Raw genomic sequence first — 8,014 nt, 5'->3', positions numbered from 1 at the left:
TTTTCCATTATATTGTAATTTTTTAAGATGCACCTGTATGTGCATTTCAGGTAAAAGTAAATAAGTTACAAAACTGTACTGCACTATCTTTTGAACTCTTTTCCTCTGAGTATGCATAATATAATTGTAACGGATTAAACCTTCATAATCTTCGGAAACAAAGGAGGCGGGAACCGGCGTACAATCAAATAAGATTTTAATAATCAAAATAAAGACAAAACAGCATGTCAGCCCCTCACGGACGACTGACGCGCACAAATCAAAACCAAAACACAAACTAAAACCCAGGCCTGGTCCTCTCTCGTCCGTCACTGTCGTCGCTCCGGTTTTATATCCCTCCATCTCCTCCGTGGGACTCGAGACCGGTGGGTCGAGCAGGTGTTGCTCATTTCCAATCACTCCACTGGCCTCGCTCCTGTTCCCACGTCTCTCGGCCCCGCCCACTCGTCACAATAATCATTTATAACAACATCCAGATGCAACATAGACCTCTATTATCTCAATCAAGAATGAATTGCAAAAGTGTTCAGCATTCTGCAAGAAATATGTTTCAGATTTTCTAGACTATTTTAAGTCGTAAAGTTAAAATCCCGTGCGTAGCTTTAGCAATAGCCTACATGATACTAAGCAGGGCAGACGGTGCCTGACACCTAGGGGAGAGCGGGGTCGAAAGTAACATGGGACGAAAGTAAAAAAGCGATTTTCTCCGAGCTATGGAGTTTCGATATGAGGTAAATGCATAAATCACACCTCATATAAATCACACCTCATAGTCTGCCACATTACAGTTCGACTGTCTGAATGTGACGTCTGCGTCTCGTCTGGGTTTTTCAGTTTTTATTTATATATATATTTTTTTTATCTATTGTTTTTTATCTAGCGTAAAAAAAAATTAGTATGGTGAAATGCATGAAGTGTTTTTCTTTTTTTTCTTCTCCATAGATTTTATTTTAGGCAAGTCGTGTTGATTTGAGAAGAAGGCTAAATTAAGCAGACATATGCTCATTGCGCTTCCTGCCGCTGGTCTCTTGGTTGTTTCTTAGAAAAAAAAACAAACAAACAAAAAATCCCTGAATTTAACAAACATAGAATGTTCCAAACATATTTCTAAATTAACTTAATAGAGCAACAAAAATAGATGACCACTTTGCCGTTTAAAAAAAAAAAAAAAAAAACTGAAATATTGCAATGGCTGTATCATCAGCTGTGTATGGGAAAGAGAGAGAGACAAAGATGAAATCCAGTCAGACTCGGGACTAGAATTCTGATTAGCTGTGCAGTGCTCTCTATTCGTTCCCTTGTTTGTTGACCCCAAACCTGCCCGGACCCTTATGCACCTTCATTCCCTGCTGCATAGACGTGCCACTGGCCTATAGCCTATATTTATTTAATATCACACAAAGAGTAAAAATTTTTCTCTCTCGCAAAATTCACAAAGTGATAAAAATAACTTTTTTGGAAAATATACATTTCTATCACTGCTGTGAACGGACTGTTATTGAATGTGAAGAATATAAATAACTTTAGGAGTCAGCTTCTCCACGACGGTCCTGCAGCACAACACACTCAGAAAAATATAGTCTGATTGTGGTTATGGCTAAAAATCCCAGAAAATATAGATATCATTTTTGTCTCTATCGCAAACCTTTATATAGCGTATTTAATTATTCTTTGCTTGTTTGGTACATAATTCACTGATCATAAAATGTAAAATATAAGAAGAGATGTGCTTGAAAAACTGAACATTATTCAGGCATAATGCATTTTTCTATGTATCTTATTATTATATTACAGCAACAGTCTCAGATCTAGCAGCCGATTGCGATCGATGAGTTGGCCATAAAGATGATCAAGTAGCCTACTGTAGGCTACATTAAAAATGTACAAAAAAAGATAAAAACATTTTGAAGGATTACCCCGAGCCATTTCCAGAGATGTATAGTAACGAAGTAGAACTACTTCACTACTGTACTTAAGTACTAAAAGGCAGTATCTGTACTTTACTAGAGTATTATTTTTTTCTCCTACTTCCACTTTTACTTCAGTACATATTTTCGATGAGTTTAATACTTTTACTCCGATATTTTTTTTATGTGCTGCATCGTTACTCGTTACAATTATAAAAATGTTACGAATCATTCCATTACAAACCCACATTACCACTGCCAGAACTGTAGATGGCAGGTTTGATGAAGCTGGCACATCATGAGCGAATCAAGCGATTAAGAAGACTGCGCGTGCTGACTGAACTGCTGTGAAGAGAGAGATGAACACCGAGCCGAGCCAGTTCACTCGTTCTGAGTCAAGAACCGGTTGCATCGGTTTTCGAATCACCAGTAGTTCTTTCTGACAGTTCGATTCAATAAACCAGTTGAAGAAAACAGTTTACCGGTTCTTTTGCGCTCGACGTAATGGCGTCATTGGCGTTGACTGCAAGCCTTCGGTTTACCAGCGCTCATAACATTAGCACAGAATCAGTTCAGAATCAATCACCAAAAGAATCAGATCGGTTCACGCTCTGTGTGTCGGTTTGCTTTCACGCTGAATCACACAATCACACACATCACGCCAGAATATTGTTTTGTTGAGTGAAAATTGTTTTGTGGCATATGTGCTTGGTTTTTGCTCTACACAATTAAACATTTGAATGAACATCTTCTGAGAGGGGTGATTCCATACTTTTTGCCAGGGGTTGTGTAAGTTATATATATAGATCAGTGTTCTTGACTCGTGAACGAGTCAGTCTGTTGTTCGTTATCTGGCTCGGCTCGGTGTTCATCTTCAGTTCTCTCTTTACAGCAGTTCAATCAGTGTACTGTTTGAGTAAATGAATTCCCTCGGGATATTGGTTTGTTTTAACTCCGAGGGAGTGTCAGCCACATTAAACAAGTTAACAGCTTAAGTCATTTGTGGATTAATGCGTATTGGAGACGCGAACCGTTTAAAACGATTCAGTTCGATTTGGTGAACCGTTTCAAAAAGATCCGGTTACATCGAATGATTCGTTTCTTGAACCGGATATCACAAACTGCTTTGTTTTGAACTGCAAAAAATTCTGACTGACCCTCTGATGTCACATGGACTACTTTGATGTTTTTCTTACCTTTCTGGACATGGACAGTAGACCGTACACACAGCTTCAATGGAGGGACTGAGAGCTCTCGGACTAAATCTAAAATATCTTAAACTGGGTTCCAAAGATAACAGGAGGTTTTACGGGTTTGAAACAACATGAGGGTAAGTTATTAATAATTTTGCAAATTGGGCGAACTAACCCTTTAATCTGTTTTTTTGTTTACAAAAAGTTACAGTCAAAGTTACAATCATTTGAAATAGTAAAAACAGTATGTTCAAACTTTTGAGTACTTTCTTTAATAACTACATAACACAATACTTGTACTTTTACTTTCAGTACTTGAGTAGTAAATTTTCAAATAGACTACTTGCAATACTTAAGTACAAAAATGTTGAATACTTTAGTACTTCTACTTAAGTGTGGTGCTTAAAGAGTACTTCAACTTCTACTCAAGTCATTTTTTTGATAGAGCACTTGTACTTTTACTCAAGTCTGGGTCTCCAGTACTTTATACATCTCTGGCCATTTCTTTCCTTGAAAGCACCATGAAGGATTATTGCTTGTACAATGTACATTCCTATGTAAAAAAGGTGAAGCAACAACACATCACACACAATACCAAAATCTGGGCATCAAAACTATATATATATATATATAGTCATGACCAAAAATATCGGCACCTTTGATAAATATGATCATTCTTTCATTCTTATTCCGAGGTCACTATAGCCATATGGATCCAGTCTATATCCATTCCAGATTGTGGATCAGCACCTAGAGACGACCTCTACAGACCTGAATGTCAGCGGTGACCATTTCAACTAGATGCACCCCAGAGACAGATCCCCTATGAAAACCTCATCACCTCGACGAACACCAGCACAAGGCCACAGGAACCAGATAAGCACAATCTGACCTATGCTGCAGCCTGTAATCAAACCACGCCATGCTGGTTGCAATGGCCCCCAACTGAGTCTAGTTTCTCCCAAGTTTTTTTTTTTCTCCATTTCTGTCACTGATGGAGTTTTGGCTCCTTACCACTGTCACCTTTGGCTCGCTTAGTTGGGGACGCTTGACTGATTGAACAGACACTATTGGAAGAAAAATGACTCTTTGTTAATGTCCTACTGCATTACTGACAAACCATTTTCCTGTTTGAGTATTGTTTAAAGTGATTGTTTAAAGCGATATACAAATAAAGGTGAATTTACTTGACATTACATGAGTTCATGTGTAGGCCTAGTGAGGAATGATTTGGCCAAAAAAAAAAAAAAAAGTCTCTCACTTTTTCTTCTAAATAACCCATTTTGTAATGGGTAAATGGAACGGAATGCTGACAAGAGGAAAAAGATTAAAAAGGGGAAGATTCACTTCCACTAGGTCCCAAAAATATGCTGTGATGAAATAAACCTTTTAACCCACCTGATATTTCATGTATTTCATCTGAGTACACGTAAAACCACAACTTGGTGTCTGCAGTCACAGAGTATAATTGAAACGGGTAAAGTTCATGTCACTCCTCCCCTTAAACCTACAACTCACCTCTCCTCTCATTTGTTGGCTAACTTCAGAACAGAAAAGTCTGGACCAGAGAACAGTAATACATACATTGCTGCAGAGCCCAAGGCAGAAAGAAAATTACAATCAAAATCCAATAATCTGACAAATGGATCCCAGCCAGCCTTTCAGTCACACACGTCCATATCCAGGACAGTCTGGGGTCGCTGTACAGCCTGCAGTTTTTGTGACCACTGCTCCACTGGCTAGACCAGTGCCAGATCACTTGGGTTACTCCATCTTTACCTTACTGTGCTGCTGTTTACCTCTGGGCATTGCTGCGCTAGTTTTCTCCTGCTCTGTAAGTATATATTAGTTCATGTGTTTGTCTTTTAATTAATAAATTTAACATTTACAAGCATTAAACTTTGTAACATATATACGCATGTGTGTGTGTGTGTGTGTGTGTGCGTGCGTGCGTGTTTGTACTACTGTAAATCAATATATACAACAAGTCAAAGGTCTTTGAACAGATTTTTTTATTTTTTTTATTTTTTTTAAAGAATTAACTTCGGTTTACTACACCTGCATTTATTTGATCCAAAATGCAAGCAAACGTAATATTGTGACATATTGTTACTATTTATGACTACTTTCTATTTTAATATATTTTCAAATGTATCTTATTCCTGTCATTTCAAAGATGAATTTTAAGCATCATTACTCTAATCTTCAGTGTCACATGATCCTTCTGAAATCATTCTAATATTCAGATTTTCTCCTAAGAAAAAAAAAATTCATTATTATTATTATCATCATCATTATTATTATTATTATTATTATGTTGAAAACATTTTTTTCAAATTTCTTTAATGAATAGAAAGTTCAGAAGAACAGCATTTATCTTAAGTATTTTGTATCATTACAAATATCTTTATCATCAGTATATAATGTTACAAAAGCTTTTATTTCAGATAAATGTTGATCTTTGGATCTTTCTATTAATCAAATAATCCTGAAAAAAGTACTCAACTGTTTTAAATAAATGTAATAATGAGGTTTTGATCCAAAAATCTGCATATTAGAATGATTTGTGAAGGATCATGTGACACTGAAGAATGGAGAAATTATGCTAAAAAGTCAGCTTTAATATCACAGGAATAAATTACATTTTAACATATATTTGCAAATAGCAAGCAGTCATTTTAAATAGTACAAATATTTCACAGTATTACTGCTTTTGCTGTATTTCGGACCAAATAAATGTAGGCTTTGTGAGCAGAGGAGAATTCTTTAAAAACATAAAAAATCTTACTGTTCAAAAACATTTGACTGCATATAGGTATATTACTCACTCATCAAAATGTGAGAGGATTGTTAAAGCTTAAGCTGTATTTGTGGTCACAAACACGTAAGCATTATCACACGACAAACTCTTTCATGTAACTTCCTTAGAACTGAAATGGCTGGTGTTTTCCTATTTTTCGGTTTTCTTTAAATGACTGTTAATTATATAGAATAAATGTGGAGCTGGAAACCCCCTAAACAGCAATGGTTAACAGTTTTAAGAAAAAAAAATTCATTTCATTAGTTATTCAGCTGGCTGATGATTCTTAGAATTTAGGCTGCATGTGTCAAGATACATAAAACATAATATATGTATTTATGTATTTAAATATACATCCTCTTGACTACCCCTAACTACCCCTAAGATTTAGGAGCTGTTTTTTATCAATAAAAAGCTTTGTGAAATATCCTAAGGCAAATAATTAGGAGTCTGGAAAGTTAAGTCAGTATGTATACACGTGAAAAAAAATATACTTACAAGCCAATCGTTTTTTAACATAGATATAGTTCAATGTGATTTTGTGACTGGATTAGCTAAACTCAGTTTTTGGTCAACTTGGTTAGCTATTTATCTTGTTGACTTGGTTATCAATGTGCATAATAAAACAAACAACATAAAAAAGCTAGGTTAGCAAATTTATACAAAAACATGTTTACTTTCAAGCAAAAGATAAGAAACCAGTGGTAACTTCACAAAGTTAAATTAATGTGCAATTTGTTGCAAACAGCTAAATGGCTTAATAATTAAATACTGACGGTAAGTTTTATAAATAAATACAGTTTCACTCTTTCTGCTTCAAAATTTCACGTTTACTTCAGTGTGTTACTTATGGAAGCCTGTTTCTGCCATGATATAATAATAATAATATTAATAATAATAATAATAATAATAATAATAATAATGGTAAATGAAACTTTTTATCTCAAAATTTTGAAATTTTGCTGAAAGGTATAAGTTTATTTCTCACAATTCTTACTATAAATAAAATAAAATAAAATAAAGTTTATAGCCCAGATTTGCTTTCAGTGTACCTCTTCCATCAAATGTAAATGGAACAATAAATGTTGAACATTCCCATCCACCACTGGCTCAAAGAAATGTTATATGTTTCATAATTGTTTTCACAGACTCGAGATGCCATCTACTCAGGACAGCAAGAATTAGCAAAGAGGAATTCCAAAACAGCGCTCATGCTGAATCATATCGGCCTTGGGATTGGCTTGGTTATTATTGTATTGGTTATTATCAACCAGATGGCGAAATGAAGATAAAAGCTTTTAGAGCTGACATGGCTGGATGCATCTTAAAAACAGATTTGTTTTTCTTTATTTTAAATGTTACTTGCTCAATTTATAATTATTCTTATGTTTTCAGACTGATTATTCTATGTTTAAACCAAGGCTACCATGCAGTTTTCTGTTCTCTTTACTTCTAAAATGTTTTGTTTAGACTTTTGGCTTATTTTAAATATCTTGTGTGCAGCTGTGCTTGTTTGTTTCTGTGATCAACCAACTTAAACAGAAATGAAAGTTTTAGTCAAATACTCAAATCAGAAAGTGCATTATGGGAACACCAGTATCAGAAAAGTTGAGTAGGTTTTACTCAATATAAAATTACTTTTTTTATTGCCTGAACTAACTTTTTTATGTAGAAATTAATCTTGTTTTTCTGTAGTATTTACTTCACCACAGAATCGTTTTTATCAGTGTAGCATGGACTGCTGACAGAAAGAAAACTAGTTTGGTATGATGGCTAGAATATTTTTTTTTCTGAATAAGACAACAATTTGCTACATTTCTAATACCATATTGTAATACATTCCTTGTCCAAAAATAAATAACTAAATAAATAATACTTTTTGAACAATTAGGTGTAGATGTAGTTTTGAAAAAGTGACCTATTTTGAGAGATGTTTCCCAGCGATTGTAAATAAAACTGTAATTGAAGGAAAGGTAGAGTAAATCTCTTTTTGATTGATCTTTGAGAAAATATTCTTTTTTTTTTTGAGATACTGAATTTTTAATTTGTACATCATAACCATCAGAATTAAAACAAAAAACACTTGAAATGTTTCAGTTTGTGTGCAGTGAATC

The 8,014-nt window shown here is 34.6% G+C and overlaps 1 long non-coding RNA gene across 1 annotated transcript; it reads left to right on the top strand.

Moving 5' to 3' along the window:
- The first annotated feature begins 4,631 nt into the window (after positions 1-4,631).
- Positions 4,632-7,787, top strand: LOC132103716 (uncharacterized). The gene is made up of 2 exons (XR_009423443.1): positions 4,632-4,934; positions 7,049-7,787. It is a non-coding gene; the product is annotated as an uncharacterized LOC132103716 (long non-coding RNA).
- Positions 7,788-8,014: the final 227 nt, after the last annotated feature.

This window comes from Carassius carassius, chromosome 24 (assembly GCF_963082965.1).
Source record: "Carassius carassius chromosome 24, fCarCar2.1, whole genome shotgun sequence".
NCBI lineage: Eukaryota > Metazoa > Chordata > Actinopteri > Cypriniformes > Cyprinidae > Carassius > Carassius carassius.
Note: the sequence above shows the minus strand (reverse complement) of the source record. Positions and strands in the feature narration are given on the sequence as shown.